The sequence below is a fragment of the Eurosta solidaginis genome, chromosome 1 (genome assembly GCF_040869045.1).
Source record: "Eurosta solidaginis isolate ZX-2024a chromosome 1, ASM4086904v1, whole genome shotgun sequence".
Lineage (NCBI taxonomy): Eukaryota > Metazoa > Arthropoda > Insecta > Diptera > Tephritidae > Eurosta > Eurosta solidaginis.
The window spans coordinates 62,619,172-62,639,025 of NC_090319.1; the positions used below are offsets into that span (position 1 = coordinate 62,619,172).

General features: G+C 33.3%; 1 protein-coding gene across 2 annotated transcripts in view; it reads left to right on the forward strand.

The window, feature by feature from the left end:
- The first annotated feature begins 216 nt into the window (after window positions 1-216).
- bnl (branchless) overlaps window positions 217-19,854 on the forward strand; it is a 484,540-nt gene continuing 464,902 nt past the window's right edge. For both annotated transcript variants that reach the window (XM_067756622.1, XM_067756627.1), the window contains exon 1: window positions 217-635. The gene's annotated coding sequence lies outside the window, so the exon portion shown is untranslated. The remainder of the gene's footprint in view (window positions 636-19,854) is intronic.

A 19,854-nucleotide genomic window follows, 5' to 3' on the forward strand; every position in this document is an offset into this window, starting at 1 on the left:
CATTCTGTTTGTACATTGACATGTAAACGAAAGCAGCGTTGTAACAGAAAATTCGGCATACTCTGGACAGACTGCTTCAACATTCATTTAACATTGATGCTGTTTCTGTTGGTATTTTCTTTATGCTGCTGCTGCTGCGAACTGCGGACTGCAACTGTTTTGTATGCGGCTGCATTGGGGTATTGAATTGGGTGAACTGTTCAGTCGCGATAGAGCACGCATTCGAATGACAACGTTTAAGCGGATACGTGTGCGAGACAAATTGTGAATGAATTTGGTTAATTCTCATATGTGCGCGCATACTTTCATACAAACAAATGCGCACTGAGTGTTGAGTCAAATAAGAAAATTTGTACGTGCAACAAATTTCGGAATATAAAGTGCACAGTGGAAATTGTCAAACGTTAAAATTATAAGAATAATTCAAATACTTAAAGGAAAGTGTTAATTCTTAACAGTGCAAAGGCTTGTGTGTCTTTACTTTTATTTAAAAAAACATAAAAAAGTATTTAAAAAAAAAATAGTCAAAGCACAAAAAAAAACCAAAAATTTTTGGTGCAACTTAATTTGTAATGCCGCTTCGATCTTTTGTTTTTTTTTTTTTTTTGTGAAATAAATTTAATTGCAATGCAAAGGTAAAAAAGAAGTGTAAACGTTTGAACATTGGCGAATTTGAAATTTTTGTTGGCGTTTAGCTCTAATGCGTGAGTGCGCGTGAAATGCGTCTAGGACGCGCTGCGTTTGTTGGTTGCGTTGCACGCTTGGTGTTGAGTACGTGCGAGTGTCATTGTAAAAAAAAAAATGTTATTGAAATGTATTAAGTGATTATAAAAAATTAAACAGGTTTACACTAAACTCAAATTACAAATGAATTTGTCGTAATCTTTTTGTTGTTTGTGGAAATGTGATGTGAATAAGACACCAGATTTTAATTGAAAATTCAATGATGTTAGAGTTAAATTTTTTTTAAACAAATATAATCTTTTTTTACGTAATAATTTTTTTTTAATAAAAAAGATAATCAAATAAGTTTAAACTCTTTGAGATTATATATTTTTGATCGAAAATAAAATTTCACTAGTTTTCGAGCAGCACTACTTGCCCTTTATAATTTTTCGAAAAAAAAAAATTTATGATTTAAGCTTTTGATAATTTTAATCCTTTCGGATCGAAGACAAAAAAATTATTAGTTTGTGAACATTTTTTTTATACAAGTCGAGAGCGCTTAATAACGCGGTTCTGTTTTGACTATCAATTCTTTGCAAGTGAAAAAATTAGTCACTACTATTTAAAATTAATTCTTATTGACCGAAAAAATATTATTTTTTTAGAAAGTTCGCAACCTCTGACTAGCAATTCTTTAAAATTTAAAAATTAAAGCTAAAATAAAATTTAATTACTTTTAAATTTAATAATTTCTAAGCAGATCGAGAGTGATCAAACCCCGATTTTCTGATTTGGCTTCTTTGTATTAAAAAACAAAAATAATAATCAAATCACTTGGAGATATATTCGATTGGTTGAAAATGAATTGAAATTACTTTGTGAATGGAATTTTTGTTTAAATATTTTTTATATATTGTCCATCCAAAACATAATTTGATTGTTTTTGGTGTTAAATTTTTATTACTTTCTTGTTTTTAGGACTTAACTTTGTGAAATAAAAAAATTATCTTGCCTCCTAGAAATGAATAAAATAAAATAAAATTATTGAATAAAATTTGTTTTAGCAAAATAAAGAAAATCAGAATTTTTGTTTGAAACTAAATAAAAATTAAAAATAAGTCATTTAAAAACTAAATATTGAAAAAAAACTATTTTTTTTTAAATTTTATTTTTTTAAACCAAAGAAGGTATCTTAATCCATTGTTTTAAACACGTTAAAGAAAAACTTCAGGTAACGATTATATAAAATTTTTTACAAACTAACTCGTATATTTTAAGATATTTTCATAAGTGAAAATAAGAAATTATCGATTTCCATTTTTTGCTGTAGGCAATACTTTTTAGTTGTATTTCTTTCTCTGAGCTGAAAAGCATAGTAGGCAGTGCTCTTCTTTGTTAATCTTAAAATTATTTTATGCCTAAATATATAATAATAATAACAGTTTCAGTTATTATACAAACGAAATGTTTGGATTAGATTGAAGAAATTTTATTCAACAGTGTAAAAAAATTTTTTTCGTTCTTTGAAAATGTTTTATTTTAAAAAAATTACTAGACCATTTTCCGTTGGATTTTAGAAAGAGTTAATTGGGTTTAACAATAGTCCGTTAGAATTTCGAAAATTAATTTGAAATGCATTTGGGTTTAAAACAGCGTGAAAATAATTTTTTTTTTTACTTTTTCCTAAATCCAATGAGGGTTTTTAAAACGTCATTTATTCTTTCTAAAATCCAATTGACAATTCTTATTTCCAACTGACATTTTCGAAAATCCAACTCAAAATCGTTTAGTAATTCTTTAAAATAAAATATATTCAAAGATCAGAAAAAAATTTAATTAACTGTTGAATAAAATTTACTTTATCATATCAAAATTTTTCGTTTGCATAAGAAGTAAGACTAAAAAGTATTGCCTTCATCAAAAAAAGAAATCGAAAATTTCATAGTTATTATCACTTATGAAAATATCTTAAAATATCTCATTTATTTTGAAAAATTCTATCTTAAGATTTTTTCTTAAACGTGTTCAAAGCAATAGATTTTTATGTATACTTTTTTGGAGTAAAAAGATCAAATTAAAATTTGTTTTCTTCAATAATTTCTTCTTAAATAATTTATTTTTTATACATATTTATCTGTTTTCAAACTAAAACTCTGATTCTCTTAGTTAATTTTCTAATCGAAGCTAAACAAATTTAAGTGAATATTTATTATATTTTTTTGGTTGTTTCTATTCATTCGGAAGTTTTCCTAGCAAAAAAGAATTCCAAAAAAATAGTTTTCTTCATATTCGGCCGGAAGACGAAAAAATACATGAAAAACCACAAAATCAGGAAGAAAAATAGATCTTCCGAACGAATAACAAAAAAACTGTTATTATGGGTTTGGAAATTTCCGCATGAATAGTGACGCAAAACAAAATTCATAAATAATAAATTCAGAAAAGTAACGTGGTTTTCCGTTGCGAACTGTTAAACATTTTTTATTATTATCCTAATTTTTTTCTGTTACAAAAAATCATATTTCTTAAATTTTTTCCTAATAAATAACTAAAAATAACAAATATTAAATTTTGATTCAAATTAAAACAAAAAATACAAATAACTTGTTAAAAATTTGTTTTAACTCAAGTCGTCTGTCAAGAAAAGCGAGACTATGGAATCAATTTAAGTTTTATCTTCAGCTAAAAAACATGTACACTGAAAGAAATGGTGCTAGTAAAATCAACAAATCGTTTCTGTTGTTCTTGACTTAACGGAGATTCGGTGAAATTGATCGAATTATGGTTAATTCGACCGAGTTCTTTGTCAAGCGAACAAAGCAGTTTAGTCATTTCAACAGAAGAGAAATTGTCGCTCTTAAGTTATCAAAATTCTGTAAAATTTACAGATTCCTAATCAATCTAACTGATGTTTTTGTTAACACAACTGATCGCACTGGTCATTTCAACAGCGATCAACAGTCAATACATGAGCAAATTTCAAAGAGAATTTTACGCTCACTGCGCTCTCTACTTTGTACTTATGTATGCTGTGTAGTATATGCATGCACATATTTACGTATGTATATGGCGGCCGCCGTGGTGTGATGGAAGCGTGCTCCGCCTACCACACCGAAGACCCTGGGTTCACACCCCGAGCAAAGCAACATAAAAATTTTAGAAATAAGGTTTTTCAATTAGAAGAACATTTTCCTAAGCGGGGTCGCCCCTCGGCACTGTTCTTCAAGCACTCCGAGTATATTTCTGCCATGAAAATATCTCAGTGAAAACTAATCTTCCTTGCAAATGCCGCAACATAGGTACTTTCGTACAAAGCTGTTGCAACCACTTTTTTTTGTTCATTTGACTACTAAAACGGTCAATTACGAATCAACGATTTGTGCGTAGTTGATTCAACATCTTGTTGCAATAGATAACAATTTACAGACATTTCGGTTGAATTGACCCGATTTTACCAGTCTTTTTCTTTCAGTATAGCTACTTAAAAAAAAAAAAATTATAAAAAACTAAATCTCAATCGATCGAACTTATTGATGTGTTTTTTAGTGATTACCTAAAAAAAATTATAGAAAAATAAAACTCAATCGATCGAATTTATTACTGTGTTTTTTAGTGATTTCTTCAGTGTGGAGTTAATATAAAATTTTAATACTTCAACACTGAAACACAAAATTTTATTCAACAATCTGACCCTAAGTGCAAGTTATAACATCATACTCCCGTTCATTGCAAAAAGACAGTAAAATATCCTTACTGCCTTTTAGGAATTTTATTGCCAATAAATTTCTGCGATTACAGTTCAATCATAAACTAAATAAATACGCATTTAAAATTCGCAATGAAAGATAAAACAGGGTCTTCGATTTGAAGATTTTAGATTTGCTAAACAAAAACTCAATTTTCTCCGATTTTCTTTTTTAAAATTTACTGCTTTTCTGCTATGGACGGCAGCATAAAAGCCATAAACATTCAACAGCATTAAAAAAAGTTTAAAGCTATTATGAAAACGGAAACAATTATTTTTTTTTTGAAAACTTTTTACAAATTCGATTGCGGAATACAAGGATGAGTTTATTTGGCCCAGTTGCAACAAAATGTTAAGATATTCAGGCCTGTTCTGAATTCCGACTTGTTTTCAAAAGTAAAATGAGGCTGATTCCGAGTCGATTTCTTTTTGGTGCTCTCAATTCCGATTGAAACAAATCGATTCGACGTCGATTTCGAATCGTTTTCATTTCGAGTCGATAATCAAGCGAAACAGCTGTTTTTATTTATTTCGGTTTTAGTTAAATTAAAATTGTGCAACAATTTAAACAAAATGCCAGAACCGTGGTTTTCGGAAATGCAGAGGCAAGAAGACGTGCAATTGTGCATAAAACTCGCAAAAATCGATCGATCGAAATTGAGAACACGTCGGTTTCCTTTCGACCAGAATCGCTTTGTTCAGTTTGGAAAATTTTTGATAGGAATTTTCAAATTAAGATTTGTTATACTAAATAAACAAATAGTCCAGCAAAAAGTTGTTATAGATCATACAAATAAGATGAATAATTTAATAAAACTTATTTGTGGGAAAAATAATGTAATTATCTGTGCTTAATAGGCTAATTACTTTCGATTCCGACTGCTCAGAGGCTAAACTTTTCAAATCGACCAAGTCTGATCGGAATCGATATTCAGAACACCAATCCATTCCGATTCCGAATAAATTTGTTGGAATCGAAATCCAGAACAGGCCCGATAGTAATATTCCGTCAAAATAACAGTAAAAAAAGCATTTAAATGTAGAAGTTTGAGATGTTTTCAAAATATGCTATTCTTTGCAAGCCTTCGAAAGTAATAAATATTTTCCTTTTGTAAAAATTAGTTTTAGTGGTGGTTGTACGAACAAACAATTTAACAATGAACAGTTTGTCGAAAGATATAACCAGTAAAAATTGTAAGGATGTCAAAAATTGGAAAGGCCCAACACATTTTGAAAATTGCATATTACATACATATTTCTTCTAAATTTATTTTGAACGGATTTTCTCATTTCTGGGTGGGAAATTGGAAAAATGAATTTTGCAAGTGCTATAACAATTTTCGACAAAATATTGCACATTTATAGTACGATATGACTATACCATTTATGATTTTTTTTAAATCAACGGCTTACTAAAAAAAAAATGGAGCGTCCGAATAGATTTAATACAATTTTTGACTCATAAAAAACATCGCTGCAGAGATAAAATTTATGCAATTCTGAACCTCCTACATTCCTGGAACGTTTTTATACAGCATAAACCAGTTCGCGCAATTATGATGCCACCTGAAATTAGAAGCACGTTTTTGGAACATCCAAACAGCAGCTTTGGCATAAAGGAGCTGTTTATCGATTTTGGAAACGACTAATAATTGTTTTAAGAACTGGTTCAAAAAATTCTGCAAATTAAAATGACAGGCAACAAAGAAATTTTATCGTTTTATTCTTTGCCGTCCGTATGACCGAACCCTTTTGGAGTGTCCCGGCATCAAGTTTTGTATAACTGTTTTATCCACTCTTAGCGACTCTGTTCACCACATTATTTTTTTAGCGATTTTTGCTGGTTTTCCTATTCTCAAACATTTTGCTTTCATCTGAGCCCAATATCGCTTATTTGGCCGCAACTAAGGCACGTTTGGTGGATTTAAGTTTTTCCTTGGGTGACACGAGCTTAATGCTCTGGAGCCAACTCCGTCCAAAATATAGATTAACCGTTATGGTGACGTAAGAATGGCAGAAGACCTTTTTGAAAACATACCTTCAAAAAAATTGTTTCGTTTCAAAAATAGCTTGCCAAACCAAAACATTCTGTCAAATTTTTCCATCAACCTTGCAAACATCGACTACCGAAACTAATAATACAGTCATAACAATTTTAATGACACTAAAACCAATAATCCGAAAATAAATAAGCATTTGGTAAAATTCTGTTAGCCCTCCTTTATAATAACCAATTTTATAAAAGTAGTATGTATTCCGTAATTTCTGAGTAATTTCCACGTATAATATCCGATTCAAACTTAAATTACGACCTTAAAGTAAAGTTCTGGTATTTATCCTTTATTAATACTATATGTGAACTGGAGTATGTTTCAAGTAATTTTTTAGTAAATTCCGAGTATTTTCGCAATTAACACTAAAGTATGCTGTATGGATTGGATCAAATGATCTTTAAAATTTTTTCAATTTGTAAACAATTTTGGGCGATGTACATCAATGGTCCGCATTGTATAGGAGAACTTCATTTCAGGAAAAATGTAAACATATATTTTATAAGATTTTTTTAGATCACCTTCTTACCGAACTTTTTTGAACTTCCTTACTTACTTACTTAATTGGCGCTTAACCATCTAAACGGTTATGGCCGTCCAACAAGGCGCGCCAGTCGCTCTCCGCTCCGCCAACCGGCGCCAATTGGTCACACCAAGGGAGTTGAAATCGTTTTCCACCTGGTCCTTCCAACGGAGTGGGGGCCGCCCTCTGCCTCTGCTTCCATAGGCGGGTTCCGATAGAAACACTTTCTTGGCCGGAGCATCATCTTTCATTCGCATAACATGGCCTAGCCAGTGCAGCCCCTGCGTTTTAACTCGCTGGACTATGTTGATGTCTGCATATAGCTCGTACAGCTCATCATTAAATCTTCTTCGGTACTCGCCATCGCCAACGCGTAGAGGTCCATAAATCTTTCGAAGAACTTTTCTCTCGAACACTCCCAAAGCCGCTTCATCTGCTGTTGTCATGGTCCATGCTTCTGCCCCATATAGCAGGACGGGTACGATAAGTGACTTGTAGAGTATGATTTTCGTTCGCCGAGAGAGGACTTTACTTTTCAATTGCCTACCTAGTCCAAAGTAGCATTTATTGGCAAGATTGATTCTTCGCTGGATTTCAGTGCTGATGTTGTTGCTGGTTCACAAATAAACGAAGTATTTTACTATTTCGAAATTATGGCTGCCAACAGTAGCGTAGGCGCATATGCGCTGACTCTTTGCTCGATGACAGCAGGTACTTCGTTTTGTCCTCATTCACCATCAAACCCGTCTTTACCGCTTCTTTTTCCAGTTTGGAGTAAGCAGAGCTAACAGCACGGGTTTTTAGGCCGATGATATCAATGTCATCAGCATATGCCAGTAATTGCACGCTTTTATAGTATATTGTTCCAGTGCGGTTAAGTTCTGCAGCTAGTATAATTTTCTCCAGCATCAAATTAAAGAAATAGCACGATAGGGGGTCACCCTGTCTGAAAAATCGTTTAGTTTCGAACGGCTCGGAGATGTCCTTCCCAATTCTAACTGAGCTGATGGTGTTGCTCAACGTCATTTTGCACAGCCGTATAAGTTTTGCGGGGAAACCAAATTCAGACATAGCGGCATATAGGCAGATTAACCAGGTCTGAAGCCGCACTGATAAGGTCCAATCAGCCGGTTCACGGTGGGCTCCAATCTGTCGCACAATACACGTGAAAGGACCTTATATGCGATATTGAGAAGGCTGATTCCACGATAGTTGGTGCATTTTGCAGTATCCCCCTTCTTGTGGACTGGGCAAAGAACACTTAGATTCCAACCGTCGGGTATGCACTCTTCCGCCCATATTTTGCTAACAAGCTGCTGCATGCGCCTTACCAACTCCTCGCTGCCGTACTTGAATAGCTCCGCAGGCAATCCATCAGCGCCCACGGCCTTTTTGTTTTTCAATCTGGTTATTGCTATTCGTCATAATCGGGCGGTGGGACATATATTCCATCATCATCGATTGCGGGATCGGGTTCTTCATCTCTGCGCGGTGAATTGCCGCCTCCATCTAGGAGAACAGAGAAGTGTTCCCTCCATAATCTAAGCACTCTCTGGACATCAGTTACAAGGTCGCCGTTTTCGTTCCTACAGGAGTTTGCCCCGGTCTTAAAACCTTCCGTCTGTCGCCGTATTTTTTGGTAAAATTTTCGGGCGTTATTCCTGGTGGCTAGCAGCTCAAGCTCCTCGCACTCACGCCTTTCTGCTTCTGCTTTTTTCTTCCTGAAAAGGCGCCTCGCTTCCTTTTTCAACTCACGATAGCGTTCACACACACCTCTTGTCGCGCTCGCTTTTAACGTAGCCCTGTAGGCAGCGTCTTTTCTTTCAGTTGCAACGCGGCATTCTTCATCGTACCAGTTGTTTTTTCGTGGTCGCCGGTAACCAATTTTTTCCTCGGCGGCAGTACGAAGTGCTTTGGAAATATGCTCCCACACCTCCTGTATTCCTTCAGGATGAGTTGTGCTCTCAGAGAGCAGGTGTGAGAGTCGAGTTGCGAAAACATTGGCAGTCTGTTGTGATTGAAGCTTTTCGACGTCTAGCTTCCCTTGTGTTTTTTGTTCCTTGGTTTTAGCCACGGTGTCTTTCACCTCATCGTCTTTCTCCTCTGTCGGCGCATGGGCGCAGATGAATGATATATTAAAAAATTTTGCTTTTATTCGGATAGCGGAGAGACGTTCGTCCACAGGTGTGAACGCCAGAACTTGGCGACAAAGTCTCTCTCTCACCACGAATCCGACGCCGAAACTGCGCTTATTCGTATGGCCACTCCAATAGATGTCACAATTTTTGATCTTCTTTCTTCCTTGCTTCGTCCAACGCATTTCTTGGATGGCGGTGATGTCAGATTTTGCTTTGACGAGGACATCAACCAGCCGGTCTTCTGCACCAATCCCATTCAGGGAGCGGACGTTCCAGGTGCTTGCCCTCAATTCATTGTCTTTCAAACGTTTGCCATGGTCGTCATCAATAGAGAGTGTATTTATCCGAGGCTTGTTGTTATATTTCATTGGAGTATGGTTTTACGTGGCGGGTCCTAAGCCCAGCGCACAACCCGCTCAGCGGGGGTGAAAATATTACTTGGCCGTTTATATAGCGAGCCGATTGCTCCAAGACTGACGCCCGCTTGCAGCCGCACCTAGAGGTGTACAGACGCTGCCGATGAGATCTCCCCCGGCTAGCCCTTAAACCGATTATGTTAGAGTGGCCTAGCCAGGTTGTCGCCTTCTCACATTAGCTCACCGCTAAACGGATGTTTAGCGGCTACCCAGAGGATACTTGGCCGCAAGCGACCGGCAGTAGTGAGCTGCTTGAACCCCATGCAAAAGAATCGCTCTGGCCATTCCCAGGTGAATGGCGGTCAGAAGCTTTCCCCACTTTTGTGGACTTCTACACACGGCCCCACCCTCCCTTGAACTTCCAGGGGAATAGTAATAATTACTTCCACGGTGGCCACAAGTTATTAGATATCCTGTTATATCATATATATTTAAACCTACCATTGTAAACTTAAAAACCGAAAATACAAATAAAAACTACATAAGTTAAATAAGGCGTTTAATTTGGAAAAAGAGTTTCTAACAAATATGTAAGTTACTGGCAAGGACCAAGGACCAATACCAGTAGTCAATGGGAATTTAAAGGTTATTTTATACATAATTTTCAGGGAAAATACCAATATGTTCCTTTATACTTTAGGGAAAACTTACCCAAAAGCTACAGATTAATTATTTGAAAAATACTTGTAAACTACCAGAATTTGAAGCCAAATTTTAAGGTATGTTGCAAGTAACTACCGCGGGAAATATAGGGATATTTTCATGGAGGCTACCAAAAACATTTCTCTTAATGTTCACGTATTGTTTTGGTATAATACCCGAAAAACTACTGGTATACTCCAGTTTTGGGTATTTTATATTGTACTTAAATAAATTTACATGTACATGAAGTATATAGGGAAATTCTATCCTGACGCCAATTCTGTTTAACTGAAGAACTACTGGTAAATTATCTGATAACTACCGAATAAATACCAGGAGTATGTTTGCAGGGAAGGTGGTTTTTTTTTTAGAAAATTAATGTTCTCTCCAGACTTCAAGCAGTAGTACTGGGTTCCTGAATTTTGTTTGACTAAATTGTTTGCCTAAATTTTTCTTTTCGTAATAACATTTCTCTGCTAGATTTGTGCGATTTTGGCTATTTTGGCAATATTTCTTGCTGACATGGATCGGGCTTTCCTAATTAGGGATAAAACATTATTCTGTGACTATACGTCTGCGGATCCCTTTTGGGCGGCCACTTCTTGGCTTGTCCTTCACTAGGCCTTCCTTGATGTGCACAACCGTTCTTGAGGTAGTGTCATAGGATAATCCTGTGAGTTTTTTTCAACTTTTTGTAACTAACATTGGGATTATTCGGCCAAATGTAAAGAACATGTTTACGTAACTCTTTCTTCTTAATAATTTCTCTCGTTTTGAAGTTTTCAGAAGTAGTTAATATAAAGCCTACTTTGTTATTACTAAAAACTTATAGGTAGTTCGAAATTTGGAGAACTTTATGTACCAGTCCTTAGATAGACGTCTACAAATATGGCTCGTAACAAAAGAAAATTTTCTGTTCCAATGCCTACTATAGTTTTTATACCTAAAGTGTATATCTGAGTGGAACGTCCGTAGCGTTGGAAGCACCGATATGTACAATTTTTTTCTGGTTTTTTTTTTTGTAGAAAATTTGATCATTTAAGAGTATGTACAACTATTTCTGTGATCATTCCTATCCAAATCAAAAATATTGTTATTTGAAATAACATCTGACATTTTTGAAACACAGGCCTAAGTACTGCCGTGAGTTTTTTAATAAGATAATTCAAAGAACTTTCTTTCTACCTCAACGGGAAATCTAACGACCCAATATTTCAACATTTACTATAAATAATTTTCTATTTTTAACGTTAGATATATCTCAAAAATGACTTAACAACTTTTGTTTGGTTTTTTTTTTTTTAACTTAAAACAAATGAAAAAAATGATCAAAAGCCTTAAAAAATATAAGGTACTGTTTGTATTTTAATTATAAAGAATAAGAATTTGATCCCTTGAAATGTTCTCCTGTAAAATTTATTTTAGTGAATAATACTCTAAAGTGCCTGTTCAGATAAGTTTATAAAACAATATTTTTTTTATAAAATAATTTGCATGTTTTTCTTTAATAGATTAATAACAGTTTTTTCTCTCAATGTAAAACATAATTATTAGCTAAACTCTTCATCATTGAAAAGAATGTAAAAAAGACAATGCTACTCACTGATTAGAGATAAACTTAAGTCGCAACAATTTTAGATTAAAACTAAAAATCCTTAATGAAATTTCTTTACTATGCAAGCAATCAAAGACAAATATAATATTTTATCTATGGCTACATGTATGTAGCTAAAAAATTATTATTTTTATACCCAGGTGTACTTGTACAAAGAGTATTATAAATTTGATTGGATAACGGTTGGTTGTACAGGTATAAAGGAATCGAGATAGATATAGACTTCCATATATCAAAATCATGAGTATCGAAAACAAATTTGATTGAGCCATGTCCGTTCGTCTGCCCGTTAACACGATAACTTGAGTAAATATTGAGATATCTTCACCAAATTTGGTACACGAGCTTATCTGGACCCAGAATAGATTAGTATTGAAAATGAGTGAAATCGGATGATAACCACGTCCACTTTTTATATATACAACATTTTGGAAAATACAATGAATCTGATTATTTAGTAAATAATACACCTAGAATATTGAAGTTTGATAAAAGTTTAAAAAACTATTTTTGTTGTTTACGGCCTTTGAATTATAACTTTTTAAATATAAACGAGCTCTAGGCCAAATATTTGTATATTCTTAATAAAACACAATACGTGAATTTTTGATATACAATTATATTATTTAATTTGTCGATATTTCGACTTCAGTCTGAAGTCATCATCAGGACTAGGTACGAAAAGAACAAACATACATATTAAAATCATAAAAATACACATTTGCACAAGTACAGAACTTACATTTTTGAATGCAATATGTCGACTAGTGTAACAAAAATATAAGTTACGAACAGTGTTCAATTTTACAAATAATATTAATCATAAATCAAAAATTGTTAAACCTATCGTAACAAAATTCGGCAGAGAGGTTGCCTTTACTCTAAGGAATGATTTGAAGAAAAATTAACGAAATTGCTTAAGGACCAAGCCCACTTTTATATAAAAGATTTTTAAAAGGGTCGTGGACGACTAAAATAAGCTATATCTTTGCAAAAAAGAGCTTTATATCAATGGTATTTCATTTCCCAAGTGAATTTGTAACAAAAAATAGGAAAAAATTCAAATTTAAAAAATGGACGTGGCACCGCCCCTTTTATGACTAAGCAATTGTCTATGTATCGGGAGCAATTACTCGAAGAAAAATTAGTTCAGAATAGAACCATGTGTATATGTATGATTGCGCAGCCTTGTAACACTATTAGGCACACGAAACAAACAACAACAGCATTTCAAGTGTAAAGCTGGGTATGTAATGTTCGGTTTTATCAGAACTTAGACTTCCTTACTTGTTCTTAGCTACATTTCAATGACTCGGCATAAAAAATAAATAAAATACGCGCGTTTTACGGAAGCCCTTTGGAAAGTTATTATTAAGTTTTAAAGAATACCCGATATATATGCCAATTCTCTGAGTATTCAGGGGCTTGCATCGTGTTATATGGTCAAGTATCGAAACAAAATTTCACTTACGCAATAAATATGAATCTGTCAAAATATTCTTAAAAATTATAATTAATTATGGATCTCTTTCTAATCGTAGCCACTATTTTACAAATTTCTTTTATCCGATTCACCGTTTCAGAGCTATTGTCATTTAAAAGATTAATTTAAATAGACCACGGATCATATAACATTTCCAAGAAACTGTACGATTGGAACATTTTAAAGAAAGTTCAAAATATAGGGCAATAATGTCGTTTCTATCATTAATTATTTATTACAAACCTAATTGGTAAAAACCGATTTTTAGCTTAATTTAAACAAAAGTCACTAAAAAGACATAAAAAACATATTTTGTCATTGGATATTTCAAAAAAATACTTGTTACCACACATTTTGGCAAAAAAAAAAAAAACAAAAAAAATTGGTATGCAATTCTAAAATTTAAGTCATGGAAAAAAATTACAAGCAATTTGAACAAGTAGATTAAATAAAAGTAAAACACATTAAAGTAATTATATGTGACCCGGTCTATGAAAAGGTGGCTTATGACTCAAAAAAATGTTTCCACATTTTTTCTGGTTTCGATAGTTTTTGAGACGTGAAAGGACGTGGCGAAAACTAGAAAGTCCTAACTTGCTTAGAAGTGTACTAAAAATGTAGAGAAAAAGAGCACAACTGAAAGACGATGAAGCCTTTGGTTCCTTCGATATCACTTTGGTGGCTGGTGAAGCATCCTCAGATTTTTTTGGTAGCATTTTTTTCGATGGCAATGGAGCCAAAATATCGGTCAGAAACTGGTTTGTGATTTGCCTTTTGGGCATGACTGTTCATAATGCAAAAGAAAAACTACTAAGAAACTAAAGAAATGCATTGTTTATCTTTAACAGCTGTTTCTCGCAATTTCTTTTTTGAGTCATAAGCCACCTTTTCGTAGACCGGGTCACATATAAAGATATTGATCCAGTAGTCGTCTAATATGCGAAGGTTTTGAGCTCTCGCATAACAAACATTAAATAAAAACGTGACAATTTACTGGATTTCACAAAAACCGAGATAAATAAATACATTAAGCCTACATTATATCCACAATTATTCTTCCTCTTTTCCTAGGAAAAAATCAAAATAGCTTAATTTAACCTGACTGCAAAAAAACATAATACCTACTACTTTGAGCTAAAGCTCCGCAAAATTTCGCACTTTTCATAAAAAAATATATTCTTTTGTGATAAAATTTCTTCGAGAAACTATAGACACATTTTCTAGTGAAATTCATTTATTGAAATAAGTGCGATTAAAAATTAAAAAAAAGAAAGATATGTAAATAAACCTCTCAATTCAACAAGTAAAACTGGTGCTGCATAAGAAGATAGTATATTAGATAGAATATTAGGTGGTTTCAGAAAAAGTATTTTCTTCTACTTCCAAACGGGCTCAATACTATCAAAAAGACTGATGAACTGAAAATATAAATATAGAAGTTTTGGTTTTTTATTTAACGTAGTTTTTTCTAGATAAAACATTTTCATTTGTTTTAGTTCTGTAGTTGTCAAGGCAGCAATCGAAAAGAAAATTATTATACAACCCACGCGCTTCTGTTGGGAATTTAATATTGATTAGACAATTATGGGAAGTTGTTCTAGTTTAAGTTCATATATCGGAGCTCAACGCTACAACAAACGCTATACAGTGAAACCGCAATTCGTTTAAAAGGCTTTTTTCATTACTTTTGATTATTTCTAGATTTTTTCAAATGTTAATCAGTTAGTAATTGCTTTTTTCGGAAAACAATTGAAATAATCATTGGCCATTAAAAAAGGCATCAAATTAATTGATTACTAATGCTAATTCAAATTTAGTCTGATTTGAACCATAAACATTTTCAAAATTTAAAAACCCATATAACCTTACTTAAGTTTTATGACAAAATTGAATCTTGAATGTCAGTGAGAAAAGGTTTTATAATCCAGAGAATCTAGATGTCATTATAATAAAGTCTTTCCATAAATGAAAGCACTCCGAACCTTCAAGTCTGTGAATTTTAGTCCCCTCTTTCTTTAAATATTTCAAGCCTTTCAACCAGATGACGTATAGTTTTGGTAGATTGATGTTTGGGCAACATAAAAAGTAATATCCAAGTGTTTCATCGATGATAGCATTTTAAACATTATTCGCTACTACTTACGAAACGTTGAATAAGAGCAGTATATACGAAGAATGAAAAAGGTTTTCCTCGATCCTCAGTAACTGTTTAACCATTAACTAGCTCCGTATTAATGAGCGCCAAGAAACTTGTGTGCTTAGCGAACAAAATATAAAATTTCGCAGTAGATTTCTTAGATCTATACGTAAAAAAATCCACATTTTTCAATGTGAGAGTGAAAGCAATCTTACTCAGTTTGAAAAAAAAAATTACAGTAAAATTGTTGTTCGCCTCCATGACAATTTGCCATTCTTTTGCGTAGCTGTTCATAATTTTTCCTCTAGAAATAATGATATATGTATGTAGACTGAAGAAATTATATAAAGTATTTTCTAATTATACCATAGTGATCTAGTTTATTCGCAAGTTTTTTAAAATGTAGTGAATATACTACGATCGCAGTGACTTTCTATCCTAGGTGGTTTGCGTTAAAACAATAAAGCTAAAGCTCGTTCTTAAAGAAGTTATATACCTATGGACCGCCCTTTATTATTAGTTTTACAATTTTAATGCAAAAAAACAAAGGCTTTTGTATATTGTAAAACTGTTTAAAGTATTCCCATATGAGTTTTTTTTCGAAAATAGTTATTGATGTATGTATGTTGGAGTGATTTTCCGTCATCCCTTGTCAAATTTGGTTTCGAGACAAACCGGTTTTGTTCGAGGAAGAAAATTGACACTAATGATGGCACAACGACGAAACCGCTTTGTCGCGAAACCAAATTTAACGAGGGATCACAGAAAATCGTTCCAATATACATAAATCAATAATCCACGCTGTCGGAAGATAAATAAAACAAAATGAGTCAAATAAGTTATTGTACTTTCAAATTTTATGGCCCGTTTTCTTATGTAAGCTTTTAAATTTATCTTTCCAATAAACACAAATTTTATTTTAAAAAAAAATGTTTACATGAGAAATGCAAATAAAATATATTTTACAAAAAAAATTTGAAATAATTTTATTTAAATTTTTCTAAACTAAGTCTTGCACTTTTTCAACATGACTTGATTAGAATAAATTATATTTTTTTTTACTATTTATAAAAAAAAATACTATATGTTTTAAAAACACGACAAAAATATTATTAATTTGAAAGTTAATAAAATCTTTAAAAATTTTGAAAATTTAATCAAAAATATAATATTTTTTTATTAATGAAAATGGTAACATTATCTGTATTTAATTAGCGATACATGCTCATATTCCTTTATACATTTGTTTGCGTTATTGATATTAGAGAAAACAAGTAAGGAAGGCTAAGTTCGGGTGTAACCGAACATTACATACTCAGCTGAGAGCTTTAGAGACAAAGTAAAGGAAAATCACCATGTAGGAAAATGAACCTAGGGTAACCCTGGAATGTGTTTGTATGACACGGTTATCAAATGGAAGCTATTAAAGAGTATTTTAAAAGAGAGTGGGCCATAGTTCTATAGGTGGACGCCATTTGGGGATATCGCCATTAAGGTGGGCCAGTGGTAACTGTAGAATGTGTTTGTACGATATGGGTATGAAATGAATGGTTTAAGAGTATTTCAAAAGGGAGGGGCCTTAGTTCTATATGAGGAAGCCTTTTCGCGATATCGCCATAAAGGTGGACCAGGGGTCACTCTAGAATGCGTTTGTACTATATGGGTATCAAATGAAAGGTGTTATTGATTATTTAAAAGGGAGTGGGCCTTAGTTCTATATGTGGACGCCTTTTCGGGACCTTAGTTGTATATTTGAAGGCGTTTTCGAGATATCGACCAAAATGTGGACACGGGTGACCCATAATATCATCTGCATTCGCCCTGCAGAACTTTTTCATTTTCTTCTACTTAATATGGTAGGTGTCACACCCATTTTACAAAGTTTTTTCTAAAGTTATAATTTGCATCAATAAACCAATCCAATTACCATGTTTCATCCCTATTTTCGTATTTGTTATAGAATTATGGCTGTTTTTTCATTATTCGTAATTTTCGATATCGAAAAAGTGGGCGTTGTCATAGTCGGATTTCGGCCATTTTTTATACCAAGATAAAGTTAGTTCAGATAAGTACGTGGACTATGTTTAGTAAAGATATATCGATTTTTGTTCAAGTTATCGTGTTAACGGCCGAGCGGAAGGACAGACAGTCGACTGTGTATAAAAACTGGGCGTGGCTTCAACCGATTTCGCCCATTTTCGTAGAAAACAGTTATCGTCATAGAATCTATGCACCTACCAAATTTCACAGGGATTGGTAAATTTTTGTTCGACTTATGGCATTAAATGTATTCTAAACAAATTAAACGAAAAATGTGAATCCACGCCCATTTTGAAATTTTCTTTTATTTTTGTATTTTGTTGCACCATATCATTACTGGTGTTGAATGTTGACATCATTTACTTATATACTGTAAAGATATTCAATTTTTTGTTAAAATTTGACTTAAAAAAAATTTTGTTTTGCTAATTTTTATTAAGCACATATATGGTGGCAGTAGTAGTGTGCAAAGCACGCTGAGTATAATTACAAAGTTTACAAATGGCGATGATTACTAGGACAGTACTTCCGCTGTGCTGCTTATAAAAGCAATGCTATAAACCCAATGTTACTAAGCTCTTAGAGCGCGCTGGTAATTATTCCACACAATTAGGATTAAAAAGCATATAGAATTAGTCAGTATGTATCTAAATGGTGAATAAAGGAATAGCAACACAAAGGCAACACTTAGATGCCAATTGCAAAGCGAGCAGTGGGGCATTCATATGGCTGAGTGGAGGAAGGCATCTGCCTTTACACTAGTATAAAGTATGAATGCTGGACATTACCAGATCAATACACAGCTCCCGAAAAACTAGCTAATGAAGAAGTGAAATTCAGAAACATATGTTAGTAACCATCGCCGTTTGTCTTTTTATTTCTTTTTTTGCTACTTTACTTACTATTAGTTTATTCTGGACGAAAAAGAAGATTCTAGAAAAAATAACCATTTCCCTGAAATCTATAAACTTGCTTGGCATTCTGGTTTCAATTAGACATAATATCGAGCATGCACTGTTTTTTTTTTTTTTTCACAGTCTAATGTAAATATACAATGTGCACTATGTGTGTGAATTGATACAATAAAAAAGGTATGCTGCAGCAATAAAACAAAAAACCAAAAAGAATTCCTAACATAAAAACAAATTTAAATTAAATAAAGAGCAAAGTGACGAAATACAGACAAACAGAAGCTGACAAGATACATACATAAATACATGACGCTCGCACATAAGAGTAGTCGAATATATGTACCGTCTATATACAAATACATACCAACATACAAACGACATTTGCATATAAACATTTGTACATAAATATATTCCAAATGAAATTACACACATCCGCACTCTAAACAAATTCAAGTGTTGAATCATTAGTATCTGCTCAGTAGCATTTTTTTAGTTGAGTGGCGGGTGGATAGGTGATGGGTGGCAACTTGTAAATGAGATATGCGGCTAAACGAAATGATATACCAGCAAATGCGAGTACCTAAGATATAATGATGTGCAATGACTAAAAAACAAAAACAAAAAAGCGTGCATATAAAAATATAACAAATGAAATAAGAAAATAAAACGAAATAGTAAAACATCAAAAAAAGTACTCGAAATCGCCAAAACTGCTACGTACGAACACCTTCCGCGCATTATACCATACTTAGTACCTAAGAAGTACAACAGCACCAATTCGAAAAGTGTAACAATTGGCGCGCATTATATGTTAGTACATTTTACTCGCGCTTCCACCTATTTCATATATACACATTCATTCGCGTATCTTTAACTACAGTGCGCCTTTGATATGAGTAACCTGTGTAGATTTGCCACTTTTTAAATGGCTCATGGCAGCTGCCATAGTGTGGCTGTGGCGTGCTCGCCTACAGAACCAAAGGTCCTGGTTTCAAGCCAAAATCAACATTAAAATCTTGCGTAGAAATTTATTTTGAGTAGAGTTATGCATGTATTCAGAACCGGCCTAACCAGCCTTTCTCGGATATCTGGTTATCCAGCCAGATACTTGCCAATATAATTTTTCGATTTAGGGTTTCCGTATTCTCCAACGATCCAAAAAAGCGAAAATTCTCGACTCAGTGATGATAGCTTTCACGCGGAGTTTGAATTTGCCAATATATCGCCGCGATGGTATTATTAGAGAAACCCAGCTCGACGCGCATCCGTTGTACTTATTGGAAGGTACTTATTTATGAAATCCACAGTTCTAGGTTGATTTCATGACGATTTTCTCATCAGCTCTCGATACATTTCTTGTAAACTACAATCTATTAGTATATATGAGCAATTCCCTCGGTTTTTTTGCGTGTCACAAAATATATGCGCCATTTTATTTATTTTATATAAAGGCTGCACAACAGAGCACTTTAAAGGCAGATTTAAGA